Source organism: Mustela nivalis (assembly GCF_964662115.1).
Source record: "Mustela nivalis genome assembly, chromosome: 7".
Classification (NCBI taxonomy): domain Eukaryota; kingdom Metazoa; phylum Chordata; class Mammalia; order Carnivora; family Mustelidae; genus Mustela; species Mustela nivalis.
The window spans coordinates 86,332,356-86,347,495 of NC_139026.1; the positions used below are offsets into that span (position 1 = coordinate 86,332,356).

Genomic DNA, 15,140 nt, shown 5'->3' on the forward strand with positions numbered 1-15,140 from the left:
AAATGTTCAACATGATTAACCAATTAGATCTTCAAATTTACTTGTTTGAATTTTGTTATTTAACATCTGGCAGATAGCCAGGAGAATGCGAGATGGTAGCTCACTTCTATCTTCTGCAAATTAAAAGAGTGAACAGGTTTTCTGCCTTGATGGGTGAATAGGTCTGATATCAGGAAACCTTGCATATAGTCAGCTATCCAAATCGTGGGGACAAACAGGGTTTTTGTTTTTCTTCCTGGAAATAATTTGTGAGAAAAGAGAACCATATTGATTAAGGTTACAGGAATCCCTAGTCAAAATATTCAGAAGCATTTCTGAACTTGGACTGTGTACTCTGAAGAGAGCCAAGATCAATCAAGAAGTTACAATTCTAGGTGTGCCTAGGTGGTTCAGTTGTTTAAGTATCTGACTCTTCATTTCAGCTCAGTTCTTGATCTCAGGGTCATGGAGTCTACTTAAACAAACAAACAAAGTTACAATTCTCTCCAGGTAATTATTTGAAAACCCAATCTCTTGTTTTTCATTCCCAGTCACACATTCACTCCCCACCCCACCCCCAAATAGATTTCAGACCATTCTAAGTACCTGAAAGTATTATCAAAACAAAGGATTCTCTGGTCTAGTCAACAAGAGATGCCACAAGGTTTAAGTAGTCAACTGATGAGCAGCTGAACTGGACCCAGAAGATAGCTGGGATGGTATCCAACATTTCTTGGAGGCATAGCCTGAAGCCAAGCTTTCAAATTAGTTTTTGTTTCTGTTGTGTTTTGGTTTTCTTTGTTTTTTGTTGTGGTTAAATATTGTATAATTTCCAAATTCATGGCATTTTTTCATTATACTTCCCTGCAATATACTCTTTGTTTACTTTTATCCTCATTGCACAGACCCATCTCCTTTCATTAGAACATGCCTTTGTATATTGTTGCTTTGTATAGTTTATGTAAATAGTATTTGGCTTACTATTTACTATATAAATGGCTTACTCTATTTTATGAATTTCCAATCAGCACTGTGTTTTAATATTCAACAGTATAGTATCAGTTTATCTAGTCTGTTTTTCCTAACTACTTCATAGTGCCCCATGATATGTATCCACCAAGGTTATTTTCCTTTCTGCTTCTCTTATTGACACCCATTATATAATTTTAAGTTTACAACTCCATTCCTCTACAAGCAATGCCAAAATGAAACTCTTATATGTATTCCTTTACAGACCACATATAAGTAGTGAGAGAAGGGTAAAAGGAGAAGGGAAAAGAGAGGTGGGGGCGGGAGAGGAGATGGGGTGGGAGGAAGAGAAAAACAGTAGGTCATAATTCACTGTAATATCACTCTGCACAATGACTATAAATATTTACTCTTGCGTTATTATCTTATGAATCTTCCCAAAGATACTCCAAAAATTTAGAAATATTTATAACACATCTATATTCATATATATATTTTATTTTACTAGTATACACACTACTGTACTCTGTACTCTGTACTGTCTCTGTTTCCCTTTTCTCTCTATAGTTGTCTGTTATGAAATTTTATTTGCATACTTCAGGTGAGGAGATGGTTACTAATGGATGATTCTTCTCAACTTATATTCTGAACCCAATGAATAATGCTCATAGGAGGGGGAGGAGTCAAGATGGTGGAGAAGTAGCAGGCTGAGACTACATCAGCTAGCAGGAGGTCAGCTAGATAGCTTATCTAAAGATTGCAAACACCTGAAAATCCATTGGCAGATCGAAGAGAAGAAGAACAGCAATTCTGGAAACAAAAAAAACAACCACTTTCTGAAAGGTAGGACCGGCAGAGAAGTGAATCCAAAGCGACGGGAAGACAGACCCCGGGGGAGGGGCCGGCACCCGGCAAGCAGCGGAACAACGGCGCACAAAATCAGGACTTTTAAAAGTCTGTTCCGCTGAGGGACATCGCTCCAGAGGCTAACCGGGGCAAAGCCCATGTGGGGTCAGCGTGGCCTCAGATCCCGCAGGGTCACAGAAGGATCAGGGGTGTCTGAGTGTCGCAGAGCTTGCAGGTATTGGAACGGGAAAGCCGGCTACAGAGACAGAGCCAACAGTAAGATCACAGCTCGGGGTTACCTTGAAGTTACCTTGAACTGGTCGCAGGATCAGTGAGCTCAGAGCGCGGCCGGAGGTCAGGCAGACCGGGAGTAACTAGGCGCTGTTCTCTGAGGGTGCACTGAAGAGTGGGGCCCAGACTCTCGGCTCCTCCAGGCCAGAGACCAGGAGGCTGCCATTTGTATTCCCATCCTCCGAAACTCTACAGAAAGCACTAAGGGAACAAAAGCTCCTGAAAGCAAACCCGAGCGGATTACTCACCCGGCTCCTGGTAAGGGTGGTGCAATTCGGCCTGGGGCAAAGACACTTGAGAATCACTACAAGAGGCCCCTCCCCCAGAAGATCAACATGAAATCCAGTCAAGACCAAGTTCACCTACCAAGGAGTGCGGTTTCAATACCAAGGAGAGCAGCAGAATTCCAGAGGAGGAGAAAGCAAAGCACGGAATTCATGGCTTTCTCCCTGTGATTTTCTATTTTTTTTTTCCCCTGTGATTTTTTTAGTCTTGCAGTTAATTTAATTCTTTTCTTTTTCATTTTTTTCTCCTCTTCTGCTAAAATTCTTTTTAAACTTTTACCCTTTTCTTTCTTAACATTTTAACTAGTTTATCTAATATATATATTTTTTCCTTTTTATATGTTTCTTTATTCATTTTCTTTTTTTAAATTCTTTTCTTTATTTATTTTTCTTTTTTTTTTTCTTTCTTTCTTTTTGAACCTCTTTTTATCCCCTTTCTCACCCCTCACAATTTAGGATCTTTTCTGATTTGGTTAAAGCATATTGCCCTGGGGTTGTGGCGACCCTTTTAGTATTTTACTTGCTCCTTCATATACTCTTATCTGGACAAAATGACAAGGCAGAAAAATTCACCACAAAAAAAAAAAAAAAGAACAAGAGGCAGTAGCAAAGGCTAGGACCTAATCAATAGAGACATTGGTAATATGTCAGATCTAGCATTCAGAATGACAATTCTCAAGGTTCTAGCCGGGCTCAAAAAAGGCATGGAAGATATTAGAGAAACGCTCTTGGGAGATATAAAAGCCCTTTCTGGAGAAATAAAAGAACAAAATCTAACCAAGTTGAAATCAAAAAAGCTATTAATGAGGTGCAATCAAAAATGGAGGCTCTCAATGCTAGGATAAATGAGGCAGAAGAAAGAATTAGTGATATAAAAGACCAAACGATAGAGAATAAAGAAGCTGAGCAAAAGAGGGACAAACAGCTACTCGACCACAAGGGGAGAATCCGAGAGATAAGTGACACCATAAGAAGAAACAACATTAGAATAATTGGGATTCCAGAAGAAAAAGAAAGAAAGAGGAGAGCAGAAGGTATACTGGAGAGAATTATTGGGGAGAATTTCCCCAATATGGCAAAGGGAATGAGCATCAAAATTCAGGAGGTTCAGAGAACGCCCCTCAAAATCAATAAGAACAGGCCCACACCCCATCACTTAATAGTAAAATTTACAAGTCTCAGTGACAAAGAGAAAATCCTGAAAGCAGCCAGGAAAAGAAGTCTGTAACATACAATGGTAAAATATTAGATTGGCAGCTGAATTATCCACAGAAACCTGGCAGGCCATAAAGAGCTGGCATGATATTTTCAGAGCACTAAACAAGAAACACATGCAGCCAAGAATACTATATCCAGCTAGGCTATCATTGAAAATAGAAGGAGAGATTAAAAGCTTCCAGGACAAACAACAACTGAAAGAATTTGCAAACACCAAACCAGCTCTACAGGAAATATTGAAAGTGGTCCTCTAAGCAAAGAGAGAGCCTACAAGTGGTAGATCAGAAAGGAACATAAACCATATACAGTAACAGTCACCTTACAGGCAATACAATGTCACTAAATTCATATCTCTCAATAGTTACCCTGAATGTTAATGGGCTAAATGCCCCTGTCAAAAGACACAGGGTATCAGAATGTATAAAAAAACAAAACCCATCTAAATGTTGCCTCCAAGAAACTAATTTTAAGCCTGAAGACACCTCCAGATTTAAAGTGAGGGGGTGGAAAACAATTTACCATGCTAATGGACATCAGAAGAAAGCAGGAGTGGCAATCCTTATATCAGATCAATTAGATTTTAAGCCAAAGACTATAATAAGAGAAGAGGAAGGACACTATATCATACTCAAAGGGTCTGTCCAACAAGAAATTCTAACAATTTTAAATATCTATGCCCCTAACGTGGGAGCAGCCAACTATATAAACCAATTAATAACAAAATCAAAGAAACACATCAACAATAATACAATAATAGTAGGGGACTTTAACACTCCCCTCACTGAAATGGACAGATCATCCAAGCAAAAGATCAACAAGGAAATAAAGGCCTTAAACGACACACTGGACCAGATGGGCATCACAGATATATTCAGAACATTTCATCCCAAAGCAACAGAATACACATTCTTCTCTAGTGCACATGGAACATTCTCCAGAATAGATCACATCCTCGGTCCTAAATCAGGACTCAACCGGTATCAAAAGTTTGGGATCATTCCCTGCTTATTTTCTGACCACAATAGTCAGAAGCTAGAACTCAACCACAAGAGGAAGTTTGGAAAGAACCCAAATACATGAAGACTAAACAGCAGCTTCCAAAGAATGAATGGGCCAACCGGGAAATTAAAGAATTGAAAAAAATCATGGAAACAAATGATAATGAAAATACAATGGTTCAAAATCTGTGGGACACAACAAAGGCAGTCCTGAGAGGAAAATATATAGCGGTACAAGCCTTCCTCAAGAAACAAGAGAGGTCTCAGGTACACAACCTAATCCTACACCTAAAAAAGCTGGAGAAAGAACAAGAAAGAAACCCTAAGCCCAGCAAGAGAAGAGAAATCATAAAGATCAGAGCAGAAATCAATGAAATAGAAACCAAAAAGACAATAGAGCAAATCAACGACACTAGGGGCTGGTTCTTTGAAAGAATTAATAAAATTGATAAACCCCTGGCCAGACTTATCAAAAAGAAAAGAGAAAGGACCCAAATAAATAAAATCATGAATGAAAGAGGAGAGATCACAACTAACACCAAAGAAATACAAACTATTATAAGAACATACTATGAGCAACTCTACGCCAACAAATTTGACAATCTGGAAGAAATGGATCCATTCCTGGAAACATATAAACTACCACAACTGAACCAGGAAGAAGTAGAAAGCCTGAAAAGACCCATAACCAGTAAGGAGATTGAAACAGTCTTTAAAAACCTCCAAACAAACAAAAGCCCAGGGCCAGAAGGCTTCCTGGGGGAATTTTACCAAACATTTAAAGAAGAACTAATTCCTATTCTCCTGAAACTGTTCCAAAAAATAGAAATGGAAGGAAAACTTCCAAACTCTTTTTATGAGGCCAGCATCACCTTGATCCCAAAACCAGACAAGAATCCCATCAAAAAAGAGAGCTATAGACCAATATCCTTGATGAACACAGATGCGAAGATACTCACCAAAATACTAGCCAATAGGATTCAACAGTACATTAAAAGGGTTATTCACCACGACCAAGTGGGATTTATTCCAGGGCTGCAAGGTTGGTTCAACATCCGCAAATCAGTCAATGTGATACAACACATCAATAAAAGAAAGAACAAGAACCATATGATACTCTCAATAGATGCTGAAAAAGCATTTGACAAAGTACAGCATCCCTTCCTGATCAAAACTCTTCAAAGTGTAGGGATAGAGGGCACATACCTCAATATCATCAAAGCCATCTATGAAAAACCGACCTCAAATGTCGTTCTCAATGGAGAAAAACTGAAAGCTTTTCCACTAAGGTCAGGAATACGGCAGGGATCTCCATTATCACCACTGCTATTCAACATAGTACTAGAGGTCCTAGCCTCAGCAATCAGACAACAAAAGGAAATTAAAGGCATCCAAATCGGCAAAGAAGAAGTCAAACTATCACTCTTCGCAGATGATATGATACTATATGTGGAAAACCCAAAAGACTCCACTCCAAAACTGCTAGAACTCATACAGGAATTCAGTAAAGTGTCAGGATATAAAATCAATGCACAGAAATCAGTTGCATTTCTCTACACCAACAGCAAGACAGAAGAAAGAGATATTAAGGAGTCAATCCCATTTACAATTGCATCCAAAACCATAAGATACCTAGGAATAAACCTAACCAAAGAGACACAGAATCTATACTCAGAAAACTATAAAGTACTCATGAAAGAAATTGAGGAAGACACAAAGAAATGGAAAAATGTTCCATGCTCCTGGATTGGAATAATAAATATTGTGAAAATGTCTATGCTACCTAAAGCAATCTACACATTTAATGCAATTCCTATCAAAGTACCATCCATCTTTTTCAAAGAAATGGAACAAATAATCCTAAAATTTATATGGAACCAGAAAAGACCTCGAATAGCCAAAGGGATATTGAAAAAGAAAGCCAACGTTGGTGGCATCACAATTCCAGACTTCAAGCTCTATTACAAAGCTGTCATCATCAAGACAGCATGGTACTGGCACAAAAACAGACACATAGATCAATGGAACAGAATAGAGAGCCCAGAAATAGACCCTCAAATCTATGGTCAACTCATCTTCGACAAAGCAGGAAAGAATGTCCAATGGAAAAAAGACAGCCTCTTCAATAAATGGTGCTGGGAAAATTGGACAGCCACATGCAGAAAAATGAAATTGGACCATTTCCTTACACCACACACAAAAATAGACTCAAAATGGATGAAGGACCTCAATGTGCGAAAGGAATCCATCAAAATCCTTGAGAACACAGGCAGCAACCTCTTCGACCTCTGCCGCAGCAACATCTTCCTAGGAACAACGCAAAAGGCAAGGGAAGCAAGGGAAAAAATGAACTATTGGGATTTCATCAAGATCAAAAGCTTTTGCACAGCAAAGGAAACAGTTAACAAAATCAAAAGACAACTGACAGAATGGGAGAAGATATTTGCAAACGACATATCAGATAAAGGACTAGTGTCCAGAATCTATAAAGAACTTAGCAAACTCAACGCCCAAAGAACAAATAATCCAATCAAGAAATGGGCAGAGGACATGAACAGACATTTCTGCAAAGAAGACATCCAGATGGCCAACAGACACATGAAAAAGTGCTCCACATCACTCGGCATCAGGGAAATACAAATCAAAACCACAATGAGATATCACCTCACGCCAGTCAGAATGGCTAAAATCAACAAGTCAGGAAATGACAGATGCTGGCGAGGATGTGGAGAAAGGGGAACCCTCCTACACTGTTGGTGGGAATGCAAGCTGGTGCAGCCACTCTGGAAAACAGCGTGGAGGTTCCTCAGAATGTTGAAAATAGAACTGCCCTATGACCCAGCAATTGCACTATTGGGTATTTACCCTAAAGATACAAATGTAGTGATCCAAAGGGGCACATGCACCCGAATGTTTATAGCAGCAATGTCCACAATAGCCAAACTATGGAAAGAACCTAGATGTCCATCCACAGATGAATGGATCAAGAAGATGTGGTATATATACACAATGGAATACTATGCAGCCATCAAAAGAAATGAAATCTTGCCATTTGCAACAACATGGATGGAACTAGAGCGTATCATGCTTAGCGAAATAAGTCAAGCAGAGAAAGACAACTATCATATGATCTCCCTGATATGAGGAAGTGGTGATGCAACATGGAGGCTTAAGTGGGTAGAAGAAGAATAAATGAAACAAGATGGGATTTGGAGGGAGACTAACCATAAGTGACTCTTAATCTCACAAAACAAACTGAGGGTTGCTGGGGGGAGGGGGTTTGGGAGAAGGGGGTGGGATTATGGACATTGGGGAGGTATGTGCTTTGGTGAGTGCTGTGAAGTGTGTAAACCTGGTGATTCACAGACCTGTACCCCTGGGGATAAAAATATATGTTTATAAAAAATAAAAAGTTTAAAAAAAAAAAAAGCATATAAAACTCTTCAAAGAAAAAAGCTGAGCCTCAAACCCATTTCTAGCAGAAAATGTTTGAGGCTTGTGCCATTTAATTAGCTTGTGGTCTTGGGCAGGTAATTTCCTGTTTATATTCATGTGTATATATATGACTATATATGAATAATAATTGTACCTACCTTATGATATTATTGTGGACATTAAAAATTCAACATATAAAAAAAAAACTAAGAAACAAAATAAATAAATAAAACTAAGGAATATAACATAAGGAACACACACACACACACACACACACACACACACGAGCTCTACTGAGTCATGAGTAGTTGACACTCCCCCTAAATTAGATTTATTTGTCCATCCCATCATAGATTGCACAATATAAACCATACATGTCTCAATAGAAGGCAGAAGTTGCTCCTTTTTATCACATTGCCAAGTGAGTAAACTAGCACATACCTTTTCTCTGAGCAGATAGGAAAGAGGAGAAAGGTGGAATTGAGCAATGCTTCCTCTCCCTAACTCACCAATCAGGTAATTTACCTCCTGGGAAGCTGGAGAGATTGATCAAGCATTATGGAGTGTCTTAGGTTAGATTCCCTAGAACCAGAGACAAGTAAGAATACTGATGCGTGATTTAATAGGTAAATGCTCTCAGGAGAAATCAGTAAGGAAATAAGGGAATCCATTATATCCAGTATAGGCAAGGATTTGTATAAGAATGTAATTTAGAAAAAGTCCAACAGCTGTATTCTAAGATGAAATCCACTGGGATGGTTGTAGTTCTGAACTTCAAAAATTGATTTAATCTCTCATAATGTTTCACTTTTGAATAGTATAAAAGTTAACAGGACCCATAAAATTATTATAGTATGAACCAAACACCTAAAATATTAATGAAACAACACATAAAAGCAAATAAATTATTATATGCAAATTTAATAAACTCAATTTAATGTTCAATTAGAACTATATTACCATTGTAAAGGACTGTAGCAGAGACATAAAGTTTCCTGAGGGAAAAGAATGAAATGGAGAAATTTTTGGTTTTAGGGTAACCAGGACAGCCAGTCTTTGCTATTTCCTTAAGAACATAATTTATTGACTGAAGCACTAATGGAATAAATAATCAATCAAGAAGTCATTTTTCCCCTTTTTCTTTTTCCATATTTGTTGAAGCAAAGCCATACATGCATATGGATGCATCTCTCCAAAAGTGTTATTTAAGCTACTGCTCTCTTAGAAAGTGTAAGCATTTGCAATAATGGTAGGCCCAGATCCTGGTATGGTTATTGAGGTCAACTATTGTTAAATAACAATTCAACTGAATATATTTTATTATTTTTTTTAAATTAATTTTCAGCATAACAGTATTCATTATTTTTACACCACACCCAGTGCTCCATGCAATCCGTGCCCTCCTTAATACCCACCACCTGGCTCCCCCAACTCCCACAAATAAGTGAAACCATATGATAATTGACTCTCTCTGCTTGACTTATTTCACTCAGCATAATCTCTTCCCGTCCTATCCATGTTGCTACAAGAGTTGGGTATTCATCCTTTCTGATGGAGGCATAATACTCCATAGTGTATATGGACCACATCTTCCTTATCCATTCATCCGTTGAAGGGCATCTTGGATCTTTCCATAGTTTGGTGACCGTGGCCATTGCTGCTATAAACAGTGGGGTACAGATGGCCCTTCTTTTCACAACATCTGTATCTTTGGATAAATACCCAGGAGTGCAATGGCAGGGTCATAGGTAAGCTCTATTTTTAATTTCTTGAGGAATCTCCACACTGTTCTCCAAAGAGGCTGCACCAACTTGCATTCCCACCAACAGTGGAAGAGGGTTCCCCTTTCTCCACATCCTCTCCAACACATGTTGTTTCCTGTCTTGCTAATGTTGGCCATTCTAACTGGTGTAAGGTGATATCTCAATGTGGTTTTAATTTGAATCTCCCTGAGGGCTAGTGATGATGAACATTTTTTCATGTGTCTGATAGCCATTTGTATGTCCTCATTGGAGAAGTGTCTATTTTATTATTACTTTATACCACTTTTTAAAAATTTAAATTCAATTAATTAACATGTAATGTATTATTGGTTTCAGAGGTAGAAGTTTATTTCATCAGTCTTATATAATACCCAGTGCTCATTACTTCACATGCCCTCCTTAATGTCCATCACCAAGGTTCCCCATCTCCTCAAATCCTCCCCTCCAGCAACTCTAAGTTTGTTTCCTATGATTAAGAGTCTCTTATGGTTGGTCTCCCTCTCTGATTTTGTCTTGTTTTATCTTTTTTCCTCGCCTCTCCTATGATTCTTGATTTTGTTTCTTAAATTGCACATATGAGTGAGGTAATATAATTCTCTTTCTCCGATTGACTTACTTCACTTGGCAGAATACCCTCTAGCTCCATCCACACATTGCAAATGGCATGATTTCATTTTTGATGGCTGAGTAATATTCCATTGTATATATACACCACATCTTCTTTATCTATTCATCTGTCAATGGACATCTAGGCTCTTCCCATTGTTTGGCTACTGTGGATATTGCTGCTATAAAATTGGGGTATAGGTGCCCCTTCAGATAACTACATCTGTATCTTTGGGTAAATACCCAGCAGTGCAATTGCTGCGTTGTAGGGTAGCTCTATTTTCAACTTGTTGAGGAACTTCCATACTGTTTTCCAGAGTGGCTACACCAGTTTTCATTCCCACCAACAGTGTAAGGGGGATCTCTTTTCTCTGCATCCTTGCCAACATCTGTTGTTTTCTGATTTGTTAATTTTAGCCATTCTGACTGGTGTGAAGTGGTATCTCGTAGTGGTTTGATTTATAAAACCTGATATTTATTTTCTTAAAGACTTTTATTTTTATTTATTTGAGAGAGAGAAGGAAGAAGGGAGAACGTCAGAGAGAGAAGCAGACTCCCCATGGAGCTGGGAGACCAATGGAAGACTCAATCCCAGGACTGCAGGACTACAACCTGAGCCAAAGCCAGTCACCCAACCAACTGAGCCACCCAGGAACCCAAAACCTGATATTTAAAGGGAGTTTTAAAAGTCTTGAAAAAAAACAGAACAGCTGAATATGTAAAATGAATATGTATATCTGTGCACATATGTATGAAGACTTATGTGTGATTATATGAGTATGAGGAAGTGATGAAAGAAAATATATTCAGTTAATGGGTTTCTAGAGAGGGAGGTAGTGGTGGAAGGAAGAATAGGAATTGGGGAAAGGAGAAGTAGGTAAAGAAAAAAAAAATAATATTGGACCACCATGAAGTACCTTACATAAAATAATCTCATTTATGTATTCTCATAAAATTATATAGGTATCTTTATGTGTAAAAAGATTTTAAAATTATTTTTTAAATGTCAAGTCCATTCCTTGCTTGGACATACTTAAAATCATTTCCCACAAATTATCTCCACAGTTTAGAAACAGGAATTAATGGACTATTGTTTTAAATGGAAATTTCCTAATTTCTTTTCTGGGTCTTCATTCCACCCCAAGTTCCGTTAATTTTGGATCTTGGAAACTAACATAGTAACAAGAAGGGAAGGCATGAGAAGAATCGTGTGCTTTTGCATTAAGGGAGGAAGAAGCTGGCTGAGGGAAGTGCACTAGGTGTTTTTTCGTTTGGTTGGTTTTTTTTAAGATTTTTTTTAAGTCATCTCCATACCCAGAGTGGGGTTCAAACTCACAATCTCAAGATCAAAAGTCACTCACTCCATCGATTGAGCCAGCTAGATGCAGTTGCAGGGGTACTTCTTAGTCGTTTGGAAGTTTGGTACTCTGAGACCTCAAATTCTGCTAGGTATCACTGTTAAAATCTTGACCAATTCCCTAATTTTACACATGCAATCCAATATGATAGTTAATTCTAAAAGGATTGTAATTGAGTAAGCTAGAGAATGAACTTCTAAAAGCTTGGCTTTAGATTGTCTCTAAGCCATAGGTAAGGTCAGAATTTCTAGATTTGAATTTGTCTTGCTTGAAATTATCCTTGATTATTAATATTCTTATCCCCAACATCCAATATGAGAGCAGCAGTGTCTTATCATTATAACTTCATTATCAATGGGTGCATAATTTGAGGTCATCAGAGTGGTAAGTATACTCACCTTTGAATACCATGGTGAGAATATAAGAGAATTATAAGGGAATATAAATAGATTTCCTGTTTTTTTCAATTCCTTATATATTAATTTTAAAAGCCCACACATTAAAAAAAAAAAAAAAGCCCACACATTTTACTGCAGCTCAAGTGAAGAACATAACTTACTTTTTAGTGCCAATTTGAATACCAGTTTGGATTCTTTGGTTCCAACCAATATAATTTTAATTTGGTTCACACTAGTTAAGAAAAGAATGTTTTGGGCACCTGGGTGGCTCGGTCAGTTAATGTCTGCCTTTGGCTCAGATCATTATCCCAGGGTCCTGGAAAGAGTCTCACATTGGGCTCCCTGCTCAGTGGGGAGTCTGCTTTTCCCTCTGCCCCTCCCTACCACTCGAGCTTGCTCTTGCTCACTCTCCCTCTCTCTTGTGTGTGCAAAAACAGATAAATAAAATCTTTGGAGGGGGGAAAAAAGAAAAGAAAAAGGTATTTTGCAAAGGACACCAGACGAAGAAAGCATTTGTAAAAATGGACTCTGGATTCGGACTGGTGAAACAGGAATAATAGTACTTAGGTCATATAAGGTTGATGAAATAATTAAAGAGGATTATATGTATAAAACATTTAACTTAGGGTGTGTCTTTATTTTTCCATTTTTTATTTTTTTATTTTTTTAAGATTTTATTTATTCAACAGAGAGAGCGAGAGGGAACAGAAGCAAGGCAAGTGGGAGAAGGAAAAGCAAGCTTCCTATTGAGTAGGGCGCTGGATGTGGGGCTCAATCCCAGAACCCTGGAATCATGACCTGAGCTGAGTTCAGATATTTAACAACTGAGCCATGCAGGCTCCCCATTTTTTCCTTTTTAAAAAAGATTTATTTATTTTAAAGAGAGCGACAGACAACATGTGCATGCTTGTGAATCGGGGGAGGGGCAGAAGGAGAGGGAAAGAATCTCAAGCAGACTCCCCACTGAGCATGGAGTCTAATGCAGAGAGAGAGAGAAAAAAAGAGGGAGGGAGGGAGGGGGAAAGAATCCTAATTTTTGGTTACAAAATATCTTATGGCAAAGTAGTTTAGCGTCTCCATAGTCCTGTTTCTCTGGTCCACTATGTGAAAGAATTAACATATCTTCTTAACATTCTTCTCAAAGCTGTCTCCACTTCCTTGTTCTGCAAAGTGTAAATACAGGATTCAGCATGGGAATGACCACATTGTACTGTAAGGAGAACATCAACTCCAATCATAAAACATAAAACTGAGCCATAGAACAAGATCACAGTAAATGAGGTGAGAAAAGCAAGTAGAAAAAGTCTTGCTTCTACATGAAGTGGAGCTGATGCTCAGGATGGTGGAGACAATGCAGGTATAAGAGAAAGCAATCATTAAGGAAAGTTACAAAGAAATTCAAGACAGAGGAGCAGAACAGGAATATGAATTTGGTGGAGGTTATCAGAGCAAGACAGAGGGAAGAGAGAAGACAGCTCACAGCTGAATTGAGAAATAGTTTGATCCTCACAGTAGTCTAAATTGACAGTCAAGAGGATATTGATGATCAGCAAAGGCCCCAGGAACCTCACACCTCTCCAACACAGAGCTGGTTGCACATCACCTGACCTCAGAACAAAGGGGAGATGATAGCTACATGGCAGTCATAGGTCATCACAGCCAGTAGATAGACCTCAGTATCCCTGGTGGCAAACAAAAAGAAGGCCTGAGCCAGGCAGCTCTCTACAAAGATGGTTTTGCTTTCAGAAAGTAGATTCTCCAGCTTCTTGGGGACTGTGACAGATGAGTGGCAGAGGTCCAGGAAGAAGAGATGGCTCAAAAAGAAGTTCATGGACATGGGAGAAGTACATGGGAGATGGGAATTAGCCCTAATCACCAGCAGCATCACCAGGTTCCCCATCAGAGTAAGGAGGTAAATCACCAGAAATAACATGAAGAGCAGAATCTGGGTCTGAGGGTCAGGAGACAACCTAAAGAGGATGAACTCACTAAACATGCTGTGGTTTCCCGTAGTGATAAAAATATTTACCCTGGGAATCCAAGAGATAATAGAACTCCTTTTGTGCCTCCCAATTACCCTCACTGCCTTAGCCCTTCTGATCTTGTACATTATTTTACAAATGTACTGGAAATCAGGTTCAAACATTTCCAAGCTGACTTCCTAATCATGACAATAAATTTGATATTCTTGGATGAGAGTCCACACCCCCTATCAACTCCTTATGTAATTTTGTAAACCCTCATCTTATGCCTCTAGAGGTTCCCTTCTTTATTTTTAAGATGGATAATAACACAGAGAACATTCTTTTTCAATATAATTCTTTTTTTTTCAGCATAACAGTATTCATTGTTTTTGTACCACACCCTTTGTATATTTTGTGGAAATAGAGAAAATTTGATGATGTGGCAAAGTAAAAGGTAAATAACAGAAATAAGATCCTTGATAAAGGGACAATAAATGATCCAGAGCACAAGTGTTTTTGTCCATATGTAGGAGAAGGGGCCATTTATCTCTTGTAAATAAGAAGTAAGGTAAAGAGAGCGGTGACTGAGGCAGCTGAGGTGACTTGGTAGATTTTATGGCTGGAATATGAGACACTTTCTAGCTGATCACTGCAAAGTTTTTGATGAAATATGAGATGCAATTGTGAAGAGTCTCCTTATCTATCTGCCTATCTATTTATCTATCTATCATCTGTGTGTATATATGGTGTGTGCTTTTAGTGGTGAGGAATTTTGATGACCTAAGAACACAAAACTCAGGTACATCAAGTAGAAGACTAATTTACGAAGGAAATGCATTAAGATTAGTGATATATTTGCCCATTTGAGATTTGGGGACTAATTAGAACAAGTATATGATTATCTTCAGTAATAGTTAGCTGCTTAAGCATATGCATGGAACAGAAAGTGATTTGGTATTTTTTTTTTAATTTAAATTAAATTAGCCAACATATCATTAGTTTTTCATGCAGTGTTCAATGATTTCTTAGTT

The 15,140-nt window shown here is 38.2% G+C and overlaps 1 pseudogene across 1 annotated transcript; it reads right to left on the bottom strand.

Annotated features, from left to right (window-relative positions):
* Nucleotides 1-13,245: 13,245 nt before the first annotated feature.
* LOC309870300 (olfactory receptor 8S1-like) lies at nt 13,246-14,291 on the bottom strand (annotated as a pseudogene). The gene has a single exon. The product of its transcript is annotated as an olfactory receptor 8S1-like (transcript).
* Nucleotides 14,292-15,140: the final 849 nt, after the last annotated feature.